Source organism: Sparus aurata, chromosome 10, assembly GCF_900880675.1.
Source record: "Sparus aurata chromosome 10, fSpaAur1.1, whole genome shotgun sequence".
In the NCBI taxonomy this organism is placed as follows: domain Eukaryota; kingdom Metazoa; phylum Chordata; class Actinopteri; order Spariformes; family Sparidae; genus Sparus; species Sparus aurata.
The window spans coordinates 12175026-12183421 of NC_044196.1; positions in this window are offsets into that span (position 1 = coordinate 12175026).

Here is an 8396-nt window from a genome sequence, read left to right on the forward strand (position 1 = left end):
TATTTGTCTCTCAGGTACTGTATGATTTTTAAGACAAATTACTCTCCCTTTTTAGAAAAGATCATCTGCAGATGCAACTTGCCCTGCAGAGATGGAGGCCATTTTTATTGTCCATTTTTTGGAACTACAATAATCCAGAAAGACACCATTATGCCCCATCTTATGAAGTGCAAAAATAAATGTGATATGGTCCAACTCACCTCGGCTCCATCTACTCAACCGCCCTTACCAGAGACCCACCCTACTGTTTTATCATCAATGAGTGTGGAACATTCATACACACTCCCACCTTCTGTGTCAGTCGTCAAAACTGACCATTCCTACACACAAACAGCATCCCCGAAGACCCCGGATCTATCTCAGTCAACCCCAGCTCCAACCTCAAAGGATCTCATTGCTCCAAAGGAAGAAGTAACGGGGGATGTGCCACCAACACATGTGAGGTTCCTGCACTGCCCAGTGGTTTTGTAAAAGAGGAATTTGATTTTTCATATCCAAGGAAAACATGGCCAAGTAAAAGACACAACATCACAGTCTCACTTACAAAGTACATCCAAAGTAACGGCCTCTATGCAGTCAGAAAAACTTCCAGAGGATTGAGTGCTCCAGTGCATGTGCAGCGCAAGTCATGGGGACAGCAACATCTGATGAGATGTGAGATGGATGTTTGTTTTTCTACTTTGGAATATTTGGCGATGGAACACAATAAAACGTAAGTCACAAAAAAGTCCAAGTCAAGTTATTAATGTTGCCAGCATGATAGTGTAATGTTGTGTTTAACTGTATTCCAGAAATAAAATAGAATTAATAGAATACTCACAATCTGACAATAGGAAAGTCTAATTATTACAGTCATTTAAAAGTTACACATGAAAATGAACACATCTCCAGACCCAGGAACTCCCCGTTCTGCTGCATCACACTTGTCTGGGGCCACTGTGTTGCTCATGATGCCCCTCTCATCCCTGAAGATCCCTGGTAGGTGAGGAAATGACCAGCAGGACTGATGTCTTTTAGCCAAGCTTCTCTACTATGCTTTTGAGCAAACACTGTGTGGATAGTCTGTACTGTGTTTAATGAAGGTATCCTCCTGTATATATCTGGGCAATACAGTCCTTACACCGTATTAGCACCAATGATTTACAGTGCTGGCCTTGTGATTTTTCAGTTCCAGCGTGAATGATATGTGTGAGCAGCCCCCCCCCCCCCCTCACACACACACATTAATTGTAAATTGATGAAACATGAATCAATTAATAAAAATTCATATTTACCATATACTGATGTGATAGTAAGTATGACATTTGTTGTGACCGTTTTATTAATTCTCTAATTTGAGAATTCAGTTTATTCAATTTTAGTTTTTCTTCAGTCCTATTGTGTGTGTGTGTGTGTGTGAGTGAAGCCCCCTACCACCACCACCACAAACATAATATTCACATATGTATTCATAACATTGATATTGAAGCTAAATCCATGCAATGTTAACATTATAACTTAGTGATTATTATAGGCTTCTCACTAACTTGTGAGTAAAGTCGTGGCGAGACAATTAACTAATCAATTATATCGTTACAATAAACAGGTAACTGCAAAAAATACATAGAATTATGTTATGTGTAAACCATACAGTCTACATGAAAAAGGTAACAACATAAAGTGCACAGAGTCGTTACACCTAGTGTACGAGGTCGACATGTTTCTCAGCATTATTTTAGTAAAGCTTCACAGGGCTGACCTCAGATCAGTCTAATAAGTGACAGAGTTTGATGAGACGTCTTGTCAAAATAATGGACGACATGAAGGCGAAGAACAACGTTTCCTCCATCAACTCCATTATTGTTGTTCATCACTTGTTCCCTCTGACTCGTATGACTCTAAATTCAGTTATTGATCAAACTGAAGTTGTGACATATTTCTCAAATACTGTGAGAATGAATTGAAAGATTGTAAACGTCCTCAATTTATTCTATAAATCAGAAAAAAAGCTGCATCCCTTCCTGAGACCCACACAGGGTTTAAATCCTGAAACTCTCCTCCAATCAGTCAAAACGGAAGAAGCCAAAAAAAGACACAAAGGAGTTTAATTACTCTGTAAGGACACTCCCACACTCTGTAAGGACACCCCCAAACTATGTAAGGACACTCCCATACTCTGTAAGGACACTCCCACATCTGTAGGGACACTCCCACAGCTGCTTACGATAGAGAATTTAGAATTACCATCACCTGGATGACTGATAACCTCCGTCAACATGTATTGTACTAAATATGAAATATATACTCACCACTACATTGTACAAGTTAAAGTGCAGGGAGTATGTAAAAGTAAATCACAAAGCTTTTAGCATAACTTAGCTGAACTGATATTTACAACTATCAGTATTAATCATGAACTAAGTGAAGCTAATTAGCATTTACCCACAACAATATTAGTTTCCATGTTTAAAGCAGCATTACGGTGATGTGTTTTTCTGAATTTACTACATTGTTACAATACTTTATCCACCAAGTCATTGTATTCTCATTTATGATGATTATTGATCAGAAAGCATTGTGATTCGGGGGTTAGGGTATTTACATGTGCTCACATCGGAGCAGCTGTGGATGTAAGTTGCTTAGACGATGAACTGTATGGATCTCCGTCACCAACTATATGATGGCAGGTCTGTCCTGATGTTGATCTGTGTGATTGATAAGAGAGAAAAGTAAGTTCAAACAAAGCACTGACATAAACAAAATAGTTCCATTCAGAACAATATGAAGAAAAAACAAACCTCTATTACATCTACGAATGAGAGCTGCCAGACAACTTTGAGCTACACCGAGGAGACATATTATAGCACCAAATAAAAGAACTGCACCAGTTGCAACTTTATTCAAATCGTGTGATCTCACTTCCTTCTTCGGCCCTCCTGCTGTGTGTTCAGTATCTGCATGAAGACAGAAAACCAGTGTTAGTATCCGATATCAGGAGCATCAACTCATCAGAGTCAATCCGTCTGACAACCAGCTGCTGGTCACACAACAGAAGTTACACCACATGGCCACATGGTGGCACTGTAGCAATGTATTGACTTGCTGAACAGAAACCAACTTTACTGTCTAGATTTATTTCAGCGTGTTCACTTTGAATAATCCAGCTTGTTGTGCTTCATGTGATGTTCCTGCTTCCTCAGGTTTTTAGTACATGTCTCCAAAATATGAAACTCTATTTCTCTATGAATAACCATGGTGACCTACCTTCAGTTGGCACTGGTGTGATGATGTTGTTTTCCTCATGTCCTCTGTTTTCTCCACGAGAGGTCACATTCAAGACAAAATGTTCTGTGGGTGTAAATCAGGAGGCTGTTAGATTCTGATGTCTGACCCGTGTGGCAGTAACATGTTTCCATCCTGCACTGCAGCCAGCAGGGGTCATTGTAACTGAATCTTTGAGTAATTAACCCATTTTGGAAACAATCGGCTCAAGTGGCTCAGTGTTTCACAGAAGCTTAATTTGCCCATCAATACTGGACTAGGTGTCAATTATCAGGAATTATTGGACGACGCAGAGGCCTGAATGGACACTTTGACAGGCTTTATACCACTTATACCATGGTGACTTTCCAAAGAAAAGAAATAAGATCATTAATTTATATTTTCAGGCATTTTGGGATCAAAATCTAAAGTTTTTCACAAGAAATATCTCCCTGGCAACACCTGAGGGTTTGACTAATAATATATAATATCAATTAATGTAAGTTGCACAACAACTGACCACAGACAGAGGAGGTCAGAACGACGAGCAGAACCACCAAGATCATCTTCTTCCTGTCAGAGAGGAGACAGTTTTATTACAGGAGCAAGATCTGACTTCATCAAACATGATGAAGTATAATAAACTGATTTGGTCTATTAGGTAAGTAAGTAGTAAGTATAAGTAAGTAAATATACAATATTAGAGAGGGGGTAATCTGGGAGCGCACATTTTTTGTTTACCGCAATTTTAGCTCACAGTTTCTACCAGTTTTTCGTTCCTTGAATTATTCAATAAAACCTTTAAAAGCAGAACAACTTGGACGGCCCGTAACAGAAGGGTTAATCCTCCCAGTCTCAGCCTCTCAGCGGCTCCAGGAATTAAAGAAGAAGCTATAATTAGTTTAAGGTTAAACACTTAATACCTTTAAAGACTTGTTCTGATCAATTCTGATGACAAATGACAATAACAACCTTTTCTCATTCATTTATTTAAGTCTGTTAAACAGCTGATTACATTTGAACATTTGTAATGAAAAGCTTGAGTGTTAAAGATTCAGGATCCATAAACTCGTTTGACTAAGATAAACCACAGTGTTAAAGACACTGATGAAATAAAAAAAATGAATGATTTATACAAAATCAAAAAATATGAATTTGAAGATAGATTATTTACATTTAGGGCATTTAGCAGACACTTTTGTCCAAAGCGACTTACAATAAGTGCATTTGTCACAAGAGAGAAACCACAACATATCACTGTCAATAGAGTAAAAAGAAATATAGAAACAATCGTCAAGCCCTCATCTGAGGATCGAAACTGCTATTTAAGTACTACTACTTATGCATAAGTGCTATGATTGAAGTGCTAACGATACAAACATACAAGTGCATACTTGTTTTTGTTTGTTTTTTGTTTTGGGGGGGTTGGGAGGGAGTCATGCTATGCGGGGTTGAGGTGAAGTCTGAACATATGAGTCTTGAGTCTTTTGTGGAAGGTGGAGAGTGATTCCGCTGTCCTGACATTGGCTGGGAGTTTGTTCCACCACTGAGGTGCCAAACCAGAGAAGAGTTGCAACTTCGCTGAGTGGGCTTTGTTTGCTCTCAGCAAAGGGGGTACCAGTCGGCCAGCTGATGAAGATGAGCGAAGTGCACTCTTTGGGGCATGTGGTCTGACCAGTGTTTGGAGGTAGATGGGTGCAGTTCCGTTGATGACCTTAAAGGCCAGCACCATCGTCTTGAATTGCATGCAGGCCGCAACAGGAAGCCAGTGGGGGTCATGGAGGAGGAGGGGGGGGTCACATGGCACAATCTGGATAGATTGTAAACGAGGCGCACTGTAGCGTTCTGGATATGCTGCAAAGGTTTAGTTGCAGAGGCTTGGATTCCAGCCAAGAGGGAGTTGAAGTAGTCGCTTGGATCAGGAGTTGCGTTGCATCTTTTGTGACAAAAGACCAGATCCTGCGGATATTGTAGAGGGCAAATCTGCAGGATTGGGCCACAGCAGTGACAGTCCATCGTCAAAGATTACACCCATGTTCCTCGCCGTCAACGAAGGCGATATGTGACATCCATGACAGTGACTGACATGTCCATGTGAGGGCAGTCTTTCCCCTGGGTTCAGTTTTACTAAGGTTGAGTTTGAGGTGGTGCGCAGCTGTCCAAGCGGAGATGTCTGCCAAACATTCCATTCCATTTTCAAAAAGATAGGACAGTTGGTATACTGTGCATTCCAGGGTTTTAGAGAGGAATAAAAAAAGAGATACAGGTCTGTAGTTTTGGATGTCAGTTGAGTCTAGGATGGGTTTCTTTAGAAGTGGCTTTACTGTAGCTGTCTTGAAAGGAGCTGGAGTTAGGCCTGAAGTGAGGGAGGAGTTGATCAGAGTGGTGAGGAAAGATGTCGTGAGAGATGTCTTGGAGAAGAGAGGAGGGAATCGGGTGAAGGGAACAGGTGGTGGCATGGTTAGACGCCACTAGTTAGAGAACATCTTTAGAGGAGAGGGGACTGAAGCAGGTAGGGCCATAAGAGGTGAGGGTCGGAGGAAGTGCTTTCTGGATGGGCATAGGAGTAATTGAGGAGCTGATGTCTTTCACTTCCTTGGTAAAATAAGTTGCAAAGTCATCAGCAGTGAGGAAAGAAGGAGGGGGAGGAGGGGTGAGGAGAGAAGAGATAAGGAGAATAGTTTCCTGGGGTTTGTGGCAGAGGAGTTGATCTTTGACAGGTAGAAGGCAAATTTGGCTGCTGATACCGTTGAGGTAAAGTCAGAGAGGAGGTGGTGGTAGTGAGCAAGGTCATCAGGATGATGTGATTTTCTCCATTTTCTCTCTGCTAGTTGTAGCACCGATCTATTGGTTCTCAGAGATTCAGACAGCCAGGGAGGTGGGGGAGAAGGTGAGAGCCATTTGCCTCAGGGAGTGTGAGAATGAGTAGGCAGACAGTGAAATCTTCTCTGGTTTGAAGTCCTGACTGGGATTGGGTAAAGTTCATGGCTACAATTGGAGGTGGACAACGATTGCTTTGACTTCCTTAAACTCCCTAAGTCTTTGTTTGCCAGTCTTCGTTTGCCTGTCCTGACGCTGTAGCTGACTAAGAGTCAGCTATCTAGCCCATATGTGCTAGATTTACCTCATACAGGTTTAACTCCGCCCTGCAATCAAGCCTATTGGTCACAGCTGACTTGGGCGAAACTATCTGTTAAGACTGTTTCACAACAATTTACCCAAAAAGTAACAAGACAAGATTAATATTAAAGCTAACCGTCTTCACAGAATGCATAATATTAGATCTACAATTCCCCTTACTCACCAGCAGTAATTTCACAGCTTCTCTTTCCTGGACAAAATGTATAAGTTAACATTTTAGTTGAGAGGCCTGATTTGGATCAGGTGTGTTCTTGCTTGGTTGGAATAAAAACCTGCAGCCACATGGCCCTTTACTGGATCACTTTGACACCACTGGTTTAAAGGGACCAAATAAGCAGGTTGAAGCTTCACTTCCCTGTTTTGTTCTTGTCTCAGCTGACAGTCAGTTATCAACTCAATGAACTCTGAATGTTTAATCCTGGAGGAGAAGCGCACATCTAAACACATCAGGCTCAATAGAATCTGCTTTCTGATCTGCTCCTGTGAAAACAAAAAGTGGATAAAACACAAACTAAATCACACAACATGTTTTTCGTTACTTAAGTGTTTGCATGCGAGAAAGATGTCCCTCTTTGTGTCACCTGAAGTTTTTCCCGGAGGGAGCTGGAGGGAATAACAACAAGGGTGTAAAATGAGAAGGAGGAGGAGTCATGTGTTGTCCCGTAAAAGACATGTGGGACATCAAACAGACTCCATCACCGGCCTCCCTTAAATGCGTGTATCAGTTCACCAATAAAAAGTATGCCCCAACAAATACAAACTGCTCTTTGAGTGGGAAAAAGTTTAAAAAATAGATACGTAACAACGCAGTAAAGAGCCTTTTAGTATGTTTAAAGATAACACGATCACAATTAGACAGGCTGATCAGACAAACAGAAAAACTGAACGATTTAAAAAAAAAAATGATATAAAAGTGTTACAGCCTAAGAACTATCTGTGTGTGGGTGTGAAAAAAGAAAAAGAAAAACACTCATCAGCAAAGATACCTCTCGTCTACAGAAAACTGCAGTCTGAAGCTCAGTCTCTCTGGCTCCTGCACATCATGGCTGCCAAGCCCGCTGGCACCAGCAGCACTTTATGTCACTGAGCGAAGTTGCAAGAAGTAACATGTGTGTAGCTCCACATACAGGCAAGGAGGATGAGGGCATCATCTGATTAGGATAAACAAAAACACAACACAAACACACCCACAGCACCGGGGCTGTAACAACCGGTTACACATCACTACAGTATCCAGATGATCTCACCCAAATGAAAGCTATGCTCATCAACTGAATCCTGTTGTTTCTGGTGTCACACCATCTGTGTAGAGGAGGCAACATACTGCTAGTCAACGTGCAATACATCCAAAATCCAAACACCAGGGGAGAAAACGAAGAAGCAAAAGTGCGTTTTTTCTTGTGCATTTGTAACATCGACAGAACAACAGTGTTGAAATCTATTTCATACATAGCCCTCTCACTCAACTCTGTTCTAGGATTTTCACGAGTACCCCTTTAATGTATCAGACTGCATGGGAACTAATTGATGAGTACTTAAATGTATGATTTGGGATGTTTTAAAATAATTAACACGCCTTGAAAATGACTCTGGCTAACTTGCAGAAAGGCTTGCAGGGCAGCTTGGCTGAAGGTTCACTAGATGTCTGAAACATGTCTGTATGATCTTATCTGGCATCATCACTACAATATTTACATACTTGTATAACAGCCTGTTTATTTTCACGGGAACAATTTATTCACTGCTTGTGCTAAAAACATAACCTGTTCTTGTGACTGATTGGCCGACTGTCTACATGAGTCAGCATCATGGTTCTTGCACAATGCATTTGCAGTTGAGAAAATATATGGAGTAATGTTTTCAGGATCAGAGCCTTCAATGTGTTTTTTAAGTTAAAGATTCTGTCTGTGACTTCACCACATCAAAACAGGAACCTGATATCACTCTTAAATTCAGATCTGTTAATACAAATGCTAACAATGGTCGACAACTTCACTGTAAAGCAGTGATGTTGT